The sequence below is a fragment of the Marmota monax genome, unplaced genomic scaffold, assembly GCF_021218885.2.
Source record: "Marmota monax isolate L192 unplaced genomic scaffold, Marmota_monax_Labrador192_F-V1.1 WCK01_AAM20220418_F8-fsc00041, whole genome shotgun sequence".
NCBI lineage: Eukaryota > Metazoa > Chordata > Mammalia > Rodentia > Sciuridae > Marmota > Marmota monax.
The window spans coordinates 8,452,745-8,461,023 of record NW_026695238.1 but is presented as its reverse complement, the minus strand read 5'-3'; the positions used below and the strand labels follow the sequence as shown (position 1 = coordinate 8,461,023).

The following is an 8,279-nucleotide window of genomic DNA, read 5'->3' as shown; positions in this document are numbered from 1 at the left end:
TTTTTAAAAAAAAAAATTGCCAGACTTCCCAGAGAGGCAGAGTGTCATAAGAAATAGAAACTGGGGCTGGGGTTGTGGCTCAGAGGTAGAGCGCTCGCTTACCATGCGTGAGACACTGGGTTTGATCCTCAGCACCACATAAAAATAAAATAAAGATATTGTGTTCACCTATAACTGAAAAATAAATATTTTTTTTAAAAAAAGAAAGAAACTGGACAGACCAAGCTTTTTATATGAGGTCAAATTTGAGGATAGGATCTTCACTTCTCTGAGGCTCAATTTTCTCCTCTATTAAATAAATGCTGACCCCCCCCAAAAAAAAATGCTGTTTGAGGAATAAAATAGGTATATACAGAGTAAATGGCACTGCCCAGGTCAGAATGATTTCACCCAAATGTTATTTTTAACTCAATTTGGATGTTTTTAAGCTCACAATCATCGTTTCAAATGTGTGAAAGGTTTACTTGGAAGCTACACATACACAAAGATAATCCATACCTCTTTTCTACATTGTATACATAAATATATATCATATACATATATATATAACATATGCATGCATGTTTAGGTGGGAGGAATTACAGTTCTTAAAGTCTTCTAAGACCAATGTGCCTAATCCTCTTATAAACGCTTTTAAGAATAACTAAAAAGAAACTGAGTCAAGTTCTCTATATGCTTGGATTTTCTGGGTTCAAGAAAATTTCAAGAGTAACCACTTCAAAAATATTTGTTCTTTTAAATATTCAAAGAAGTTTTCTGTACAATGTCATATTTTCATCAGTATACCAGCTTTAGTTAGTCATGATTTGCAAATTTAACATTTTTAAAAATTAAAACAGTTTAACCACAGGTGCCATCCTCCAGGAAAATGGTTGGAGGGAGAAGCTATTCTATCCAAACAGGACTCTACCCTAGTTACAGAGTTGGAGCCATTAATGGATTTGCTACCACCACAAGGAAAACCTCTTTCCCCTCCTGCCACCACATCAAAAGGCCCTACTGTTATAATTAATGGGTTCAGGAAAACCTGGGCTGATCCTAGGAAAATTCCCTATGCCCCTTAACCCAGTAATTACAGGTCTAGCAGTTTTTCCTGATGAGTTGATCCAAAGCTGTGCAAAAAAAAAGAAGAAAAGAGTACAAAGCCACTCATTGTGATATTGTTTTACAAAAGAGTGTTTAAAAAAAAGAGTGTGTATGTATCTCTGATGTTCAAAAATTCATAAAATTTGGGGTATAATTTTATATATGATAGAGAGTTTTTCATGACGTGCAGATGTACAAATGATATATTACACTTCTATGGTACACAACAGAGCACACAATCCCATTTTCTTATTTAAAACAACTAAACAAACACGATAGTAGATAGATACACATGAAGAATCAATAAAATGGATCCAACCCCTCAAGTGCTCATCTCTGCATGGTAAAGTATTTTATTCTTCATACTCTTATTTATTTTCCAAACATTCTACAGTGAACTTTTATAATCAGGAGGCAAGGCTGTTGATCACACAGAAAAGCTACTCAGAGGGAGTGATGGCGGGGAGCTGGGAGTATCACCCTTGTGCATGATCACCAGAATCCAAACACCTCATGGCCTCTCACTTCTGGCTTGATTTCTTCTCTTTAGACCATGACAATGTCCTCTCAGTCCAAAACAGAAAAATAAACAGTTTATAATTTTATCACATATAATAATATTTAAATATTGATTATTAATAAACATGAATCATGGAGATATCATAAATTATGTCATCATGTCTACCTCACTCTGAACAGGGGAACAAAGGATTCAGTTCCATGTTGGTGACGTCAGTAATCAGGGTTCCCACAGTGTTCCTTTAGCAAAACTGGATATAATAATTCTTCAAAAATGCATTCCATCACACAGAGATGAAGTGATCTGACAGTCCTCTAGTTAAGAAGATCTCTCTAGCATTATGCCAATCAGCTATACCTGGACTTGCAATGATAGAATTCTAAATTATCTGAGAATCTAATCTTTATTTATGGCCCATCACTAAAGAATATATGAAACTCAGGCTGGGGTTGTGGCTCAGCAGCAGAGCACACGCCTAGGATGTGCGAGGCCCTGGATTCAATCCTCAACACTACATAAAAATAAATAAATAAAATAAAGGTATTGTGTCCAACTACAACTAAAAAATAATTTTTTAAAAAAAGAGTATATGAAACTAATAATACACAATGTATTCTTATCATATCTCTTTTTAAACAAGTTTCATAAAATGTTATTATTGTCATTTCCTTTCTCAGCTTGAAACGTATTTTTTAAATAGAAGACATCAAAAAGAATGGAATTTCAAATCATGGCAATCCCTCCACCCAGCTTGGCCTCAAATTTCCCATCTATGAAAAGGGCAGTTGGATTGATGTATTTGAGGTCTTCTACCACTGACATTTCTATGATTCTTTGAATATTGCCACAAGCTTATCATCTATTTTAGATTTTTTTTAACAAAGCAGACACATGAATAAATATGAAGCTGTATCCCCAGAATCTGAAAGAGTGTAAGACAGGCTCACATAAAATTTGACTATCAACTCACTCTCAAATTCCCTTAGTATGCTAGTGAGAACTCTACATGTCCTCTAGTTTCTATGCTAGCTTAGAGCATTTCATCATTGGAAATTTCTCAGAGATGTCAGTGGAACTGAGAAACCGAGTCCTATCAACAAACAATTTTCATTATTCACAGTACTTAGGTTCTAGAACATCACTGTGAACATGGATGAGTGAACACTCAACCACTGGGCTGGGTAAGGACAAGGTTAGGGCCCTCGGAGCCTCTGACTCAACAGCTTCATCAACGATCTGTTTCATGTGTGTTTCTGTTAAAGACACTTTGTTTAACATATTTGAGATTCATTAACATTGAACTCATAGCTTGCAGCTCTTAACCATGATTGAACACCTGTATTTTCTCCAGAAGGCCAGTCATACCTTCTTGCACTTAGAAGCTTCAGAGAGCATGTCACCCTAGGCTTGAGGGCCATTTTAAACATCAAAATCACCAACAAGAAACAACATGTGACAAACGTGGCACTAACTGATTGTGGAAGACACACTTGTTTGCAACATGAAAGGTGAAACAAGATTGCTGGGGGAGTTGATTTTAAGTGTTCTTACCACATACCACCCCCCCAAAAAAGACAAGTATATAAGGCAATATATATATATATATATATATTAATCAGCTTGACTTAGCCATTCCACAGTGTACACACACATCCAAGCATTACTTGGTGCACCATAAATATATACAATATATTTTTGTTGTTGTTTTTGGTACCGGGGATTAAACCCAGGGGCACTTAACCGCTGAGCCACATCCCCAGCCCTTTTGTATTTTATTTAGAGACAGGGTCTTGCTGAGTTAGTTAGGGCCTTTCTAAGTTGCTGAGGCTGGCTTTGACCTCATTATTCTCTTGCCTCAGCCTCCAGCTCTGGAGATTGCCATGTTCATGTTATTCTATCTGCAAGATAGAATCCCATCCCTAACTCTTTCTGAACTTTTCTGCTTCTGCTTCTTCTTTTTTTTTTTCACAATTGTCATTTGATGTTTCCTAAATAATGATTAGCACATCATAGTGCTAAGGTAAGTTCTATATTATCATCTTTGATTCTGACATGTACCCGGAACAGAGTTAAACATGTATTTGAAGTGGCAGCTAAAAATTTCATGCCCAGAATTCCAGCCACCTTCCCAGCTTGCTCTTTGCTCTCCTTCAAACACCTTTCCATCAATAACTTCAATAAAAGGGGACCTTATGCAGGGTCTTTAATGTCCTTCCAGAAAGATTTTGTACCTCTGGTTCAAATCTTTGCAAAATTACTCTGCAATAGTATAACCACTTGGGAGAATTACTGGCAGTTTTTACCAGAGTTATACACCTATTTATGCCCAGCAATTCTACTCCTAGTACATCTCCAAGAGAAATAAGTTCATGTGTCCATAAAAATCACTGCATAAGGATATTCAAGGAGCATTATTATTAATGCTACAAAGAAAAAGAGCAAATTAATACAGTTGAATACCACATAGCAATAAAAAATAAATGATGTTGACAGATGAACTTCAAAAACATGCTATAAAAAGGGTCCAGACACACACAAAAAGCACATTATGTGATTCCATCTATAAAATGACAAGAACAGGCAAAACCAACCCATGAAGACAGAAGTTGGATTAATGGTTACTTCTCATGAATGATATCAATTGGGGAGGACATGAGAAGACTGTCCATAATGGTGGGAATGTTCTTTATCTTGTTCTGGGTGGTGGCACACAGATTTACCAAGTGCAAAAATGCATTTAATTGTTACATTAGGTTTCTACTGCTGATATAACAAATTACCACAAACTTAGTAGCTTAAAACAACACAAAATTAGACTATTCTGATTATTCTGTAGGCCAGAAATTCAACAAAGGTCACCCTAGACTAAATCAAGATTGGCAGGGTTGAGTTCCTTTCTGAATGGCACTGGAGGATGCGTTTTCTTGCTGTTTCTGTTTCTAGAGGTCACTCACAACATTTGACTCAAGGTTTCTTTTCCCCATCTTCAAAGTGAATAATGGACATGGAGTTTTCACATCCTCTTCCCTTCTGCCTCCCTCTTTTAAGAAACTTTGCAATTATATTTGGTCACATGGAAGATCTAGAATAATTTCCCCGTGTTGGGGTACTCCATTTAAACACATCTGGAAAATTCCCTTTTTTATATAAGGACACATATTCACAGTTTTCAGGGATTAGAATGTTAACATCTTTGGAAGCCCATTATTCTGTCTACCATAGCACTGAAGATGCATGAATTTTACTGTGTATAAATTATATCTCAACAAAAAATAGATAAAACCTTTCAAGAATGAAAAAATTGCATGTGTGCATGTCTGTATAAATATGTGTGTATATATATGTCATATATATTCATATATAATATATATGATATATATATATCAGACAGGCATATATATATATGACAGAAATTTTGGGAAAAGACCTGAGAATGACAAACCACATTAAATGATTTATCAAAATTTAGTACCAAAGCCAAACAGAATTCAAACTACTAAAAATTAATTCACAGCCTGCTTGTTAGCCCAACATAAATCATCAGTTCAATTTAGGAGTAAATCAAATATCCAAGTTCTGTTTTGGTTTAGCCAAAGGACATATGGAAAAATCTACATAAAGCATAATACAAAATGTAAAAATGTAAAGCCAAAGAACCAATTCATCTGTGTTTACACTGTCTCACCCAAGAAAATGTTGACTGTTATTTGATGATATGGATCATTTAATTTGTAAGTTCACTCTGACTTTTAACTGGATAAACAAGCCAAAAGATAAATCATTATCCCAATCCTGTAGATTTTTATTTTCAGCTTTCTACTGCAATTTGCAATTGAATTGAGAAGCTCCTTAAATTTAAATGTTTTTTAAATGCAGAAACATTGGATGGTAGTTAGATAAATTAAAATAGATGTGAAAGAACGGTATTCGCCTTACTTTTTAAAGGCAGTTTAAGGATTGCTCTTTGTTCACATTAAAATATATTCACAAAAGATACTTGCTATACAAATTAATAGTCTTTGCCTAATAAGAAAACAAATACTACACCATATGGTCTCAGTTACACTTGCACTATTTTGCCAACATTTCCTTGAGGAAAATAACTCTGTGGATTTAAGCTAAAAATATGTGTATAAAATGAAAGGCCCTACCTCTGGCTCTGTTCCAGCCCAAACCTGCTTTCCCACAGGTGCATCTGCTGCCCTGCTAGAGATGGGGGCCATCTTGGTTCTCGAATGCCATGGGCCTGGATGGGATGCCAAATATCTTTCACTAGAAGTGGCACTGTTTCTCTGCTGAATGTAAACGATGTTAAGTCAACACATTGGGGTTCTTCACATAAAGAGACTATCCACATGTACCACTTGCCAGGTAACTTCTCACCATGTCTGAGCCTGGGAAATGCTTTTTTGTCTTATAAATTTGAGGAGAAAGGGACTGTTATGGGCATGGAATTTGACCCAAAAGTAAAAATCCAGGCACCAATACTCGTAAGACATCTCTTAAATAGGAAAAATCACTACCTTAGTCCACGTGGGCTGCTATAACAAAATACCATAAATTGAGTGGCTTATAAACAACAGAAATTATTTCTTATAGTTCTAGGGACCGGGAAGTCCACAACGAAGGCAAATTAAGAGCTTGGTGAAGACTTGCCCTTTGATCACGGTGCTTTCTTGCTGTGTCTTCACATGGCAGAAGAGGCAAGGGGATCTCTGTAGTCTTTCATGAGGGCACAATCTCATTCAGGGGGTCTACCCTCATGATCTGATCACATCTAAAGTCCTCTTCCCAAACTCACACGGAATTGTTGTTGTTGTTGTTGTTGTTGTTGTTGTTGTTTTGTAACTAGGGATTGAATCCAGGGACACTTAACCACTGCGCCATATCTCCAGCCTGTTTTATTTTTATTTTGAGACAGGGTCTCGCTAAGTAGCAGAGGGCATTGCTAACTAGCTGAGACTTGCCTCAAACTTGTGATCCTCCTGCCTCAGGCCCCCAAGGCCTTGGTGAGCCACCAAGGAAAATATCCTAGATGTTAAACACATTGAAGAACCCACCCTTTTTGTACTAGACAGACTTTAAGAAAAATTCAGTGACAGGACTGAGCTGTGTCATCTGCCATAGATTCTTTGCCATCCATGCCCAGGAGCCAGAGACAAACAGTTAAAAGTACCAAGAATATCCAAGCCCCCTGATAGAAGAATGGCTTTCAAAAGCCCAAAGGTATATATAACCTCCTGTCAACCTCAATTTGCCTCTGCTGCAGCTGCCATTCAAGAACATACAGTCATCACTTAAGCTATCCAAAAAATCTATTCATTTATTCAGGAAATCTTAACTTGGTACTTACTATGGGTGAAGTACTGTACATGTGCTATGGTTACTGCAGTGAACCAAACAGAGGTCCCTTGATGACTGGAGTTTACAGAAAGCAGACAAAGAGATTTACCAACCAAGATATTATCCAAAAAGTACATTAAAAAAAAATACTTACTGAGGGGCTGGAGTGGTGGCTCAGCAGTAGAATGCTTGCCTCACATGTACGGGGCCCTGGGTTCGATCCTCAGCACCACATAAAAATAAATAAAGTTATTGTGTCCCACTACAACTAAAAAATAAATATTAAAAAAAAAACTTACTGAAATAAGTGTTGAAAAGAAGATCCACTGAGAGTTAAATAGAGAGAAATTCCATACATTTTCAGATACTGAAGTTGGAGTATGCAGTAAAGCCAGGCTTCAAAGAACTGGGAGGGCAGCATCCAGAGAGAGGGAAGAATCGTTTCTATTCTTGGTGCAGGTGGTCACCTTCCCCCAACTCCACAGGAACCATTTTCCCACCAACAATGTCCTTTGGTCTTTAATGAAGGGAGAATAAGTAGGATGCCAAATGCCCTTGCAGATGATTGTAGCTCCCCTCTGTAAGATTCTAACCACAGCCTTCAGATGCACATCTGGATCTCAGCGGAGAGAAAGTTCAGGACTGGGTGAAACACTGAACCTTCAGAAAATCCATGCCCTGACCCTAGTGCTGCCCCTTCTCAGGGTGGGCCCTGGGTAAGTGTGCCTCCAGTCACTCAGCCAGGCTAGGCTTCTATAAACTGTAGGCATTGGATCATAAAGTCCCTTTCATCACTCATGAAGCTTTGATTAACTAACAATTCCAAGCTGTACAACACCCTAATCTTTTTTTATTGCATCACATAAACCATACTGTATTATATAGTTCCTATTCCATACTATTTGGTTTTAAGAGCTTGTCCTCGTGGGCAACATGGATGAAATAGGGAATCATTACAAATGGTTTCTCATCACAAGCATCCCAACTAAGCAAATTTTTTTTCCCATAGATGTCCTGCTTTACTCCTGCCTGTAGTAATCTGTCCTCTATGATAAATTAGCCTCTCATTTTTCTACATTAATTCCACCTGATTTTTTCCCCAGTTCTCTCCATGCATGCTCAAGATGTCTCCTTTAAAATTTCAACTTTGCATCATTTTCATTTCTCTTGGGCATTCAATGCCACCTGTCACTGGCAAGCACAGGGTAAGTTGATTCCAGGCCTGGCCCCACAGTATGCTGCCGGAGCACAGTGGTTTCTCCTCCAATTTTGGTGTCAGTTTCTAGTAAGCTTTCCAAATTCCCACTGAATGACCAAAGGGTTTGAAAAC

The 8,279-nt window shown here is 37.4% G+C and overlaps 1 long non-coding RNA gene across 2 annotated transcripts; it reads right to left on the bottom strand.

The window, feature by feature from the left end:
• Positions 1-1,425: 1,425 nt before the first annotated feature.
• Positions 1,426-7,640, bottom strand: LOC131423989 (uncharacterized). 2 transcript variants are annotated; one of them, XR_009226293.1, is made up of 3 exons: positions 7,104-7,640; positions 5,758-5,901; positions 1,426-1,650 (listed from the first exon to the last, which is right to left on the bottom strand). It is a non-coding gene; the product is annotated as an uncharacterized LOC131423989 (long non-coding RNA). The 2 variants fall into 2 exon arrangements; XR_009226294.1 differs by having other exon boundaries at positions 7,249-7,640.
• Between the last annotated feature and the right edge of the window lie 639 nt (positions 7,641-8,279).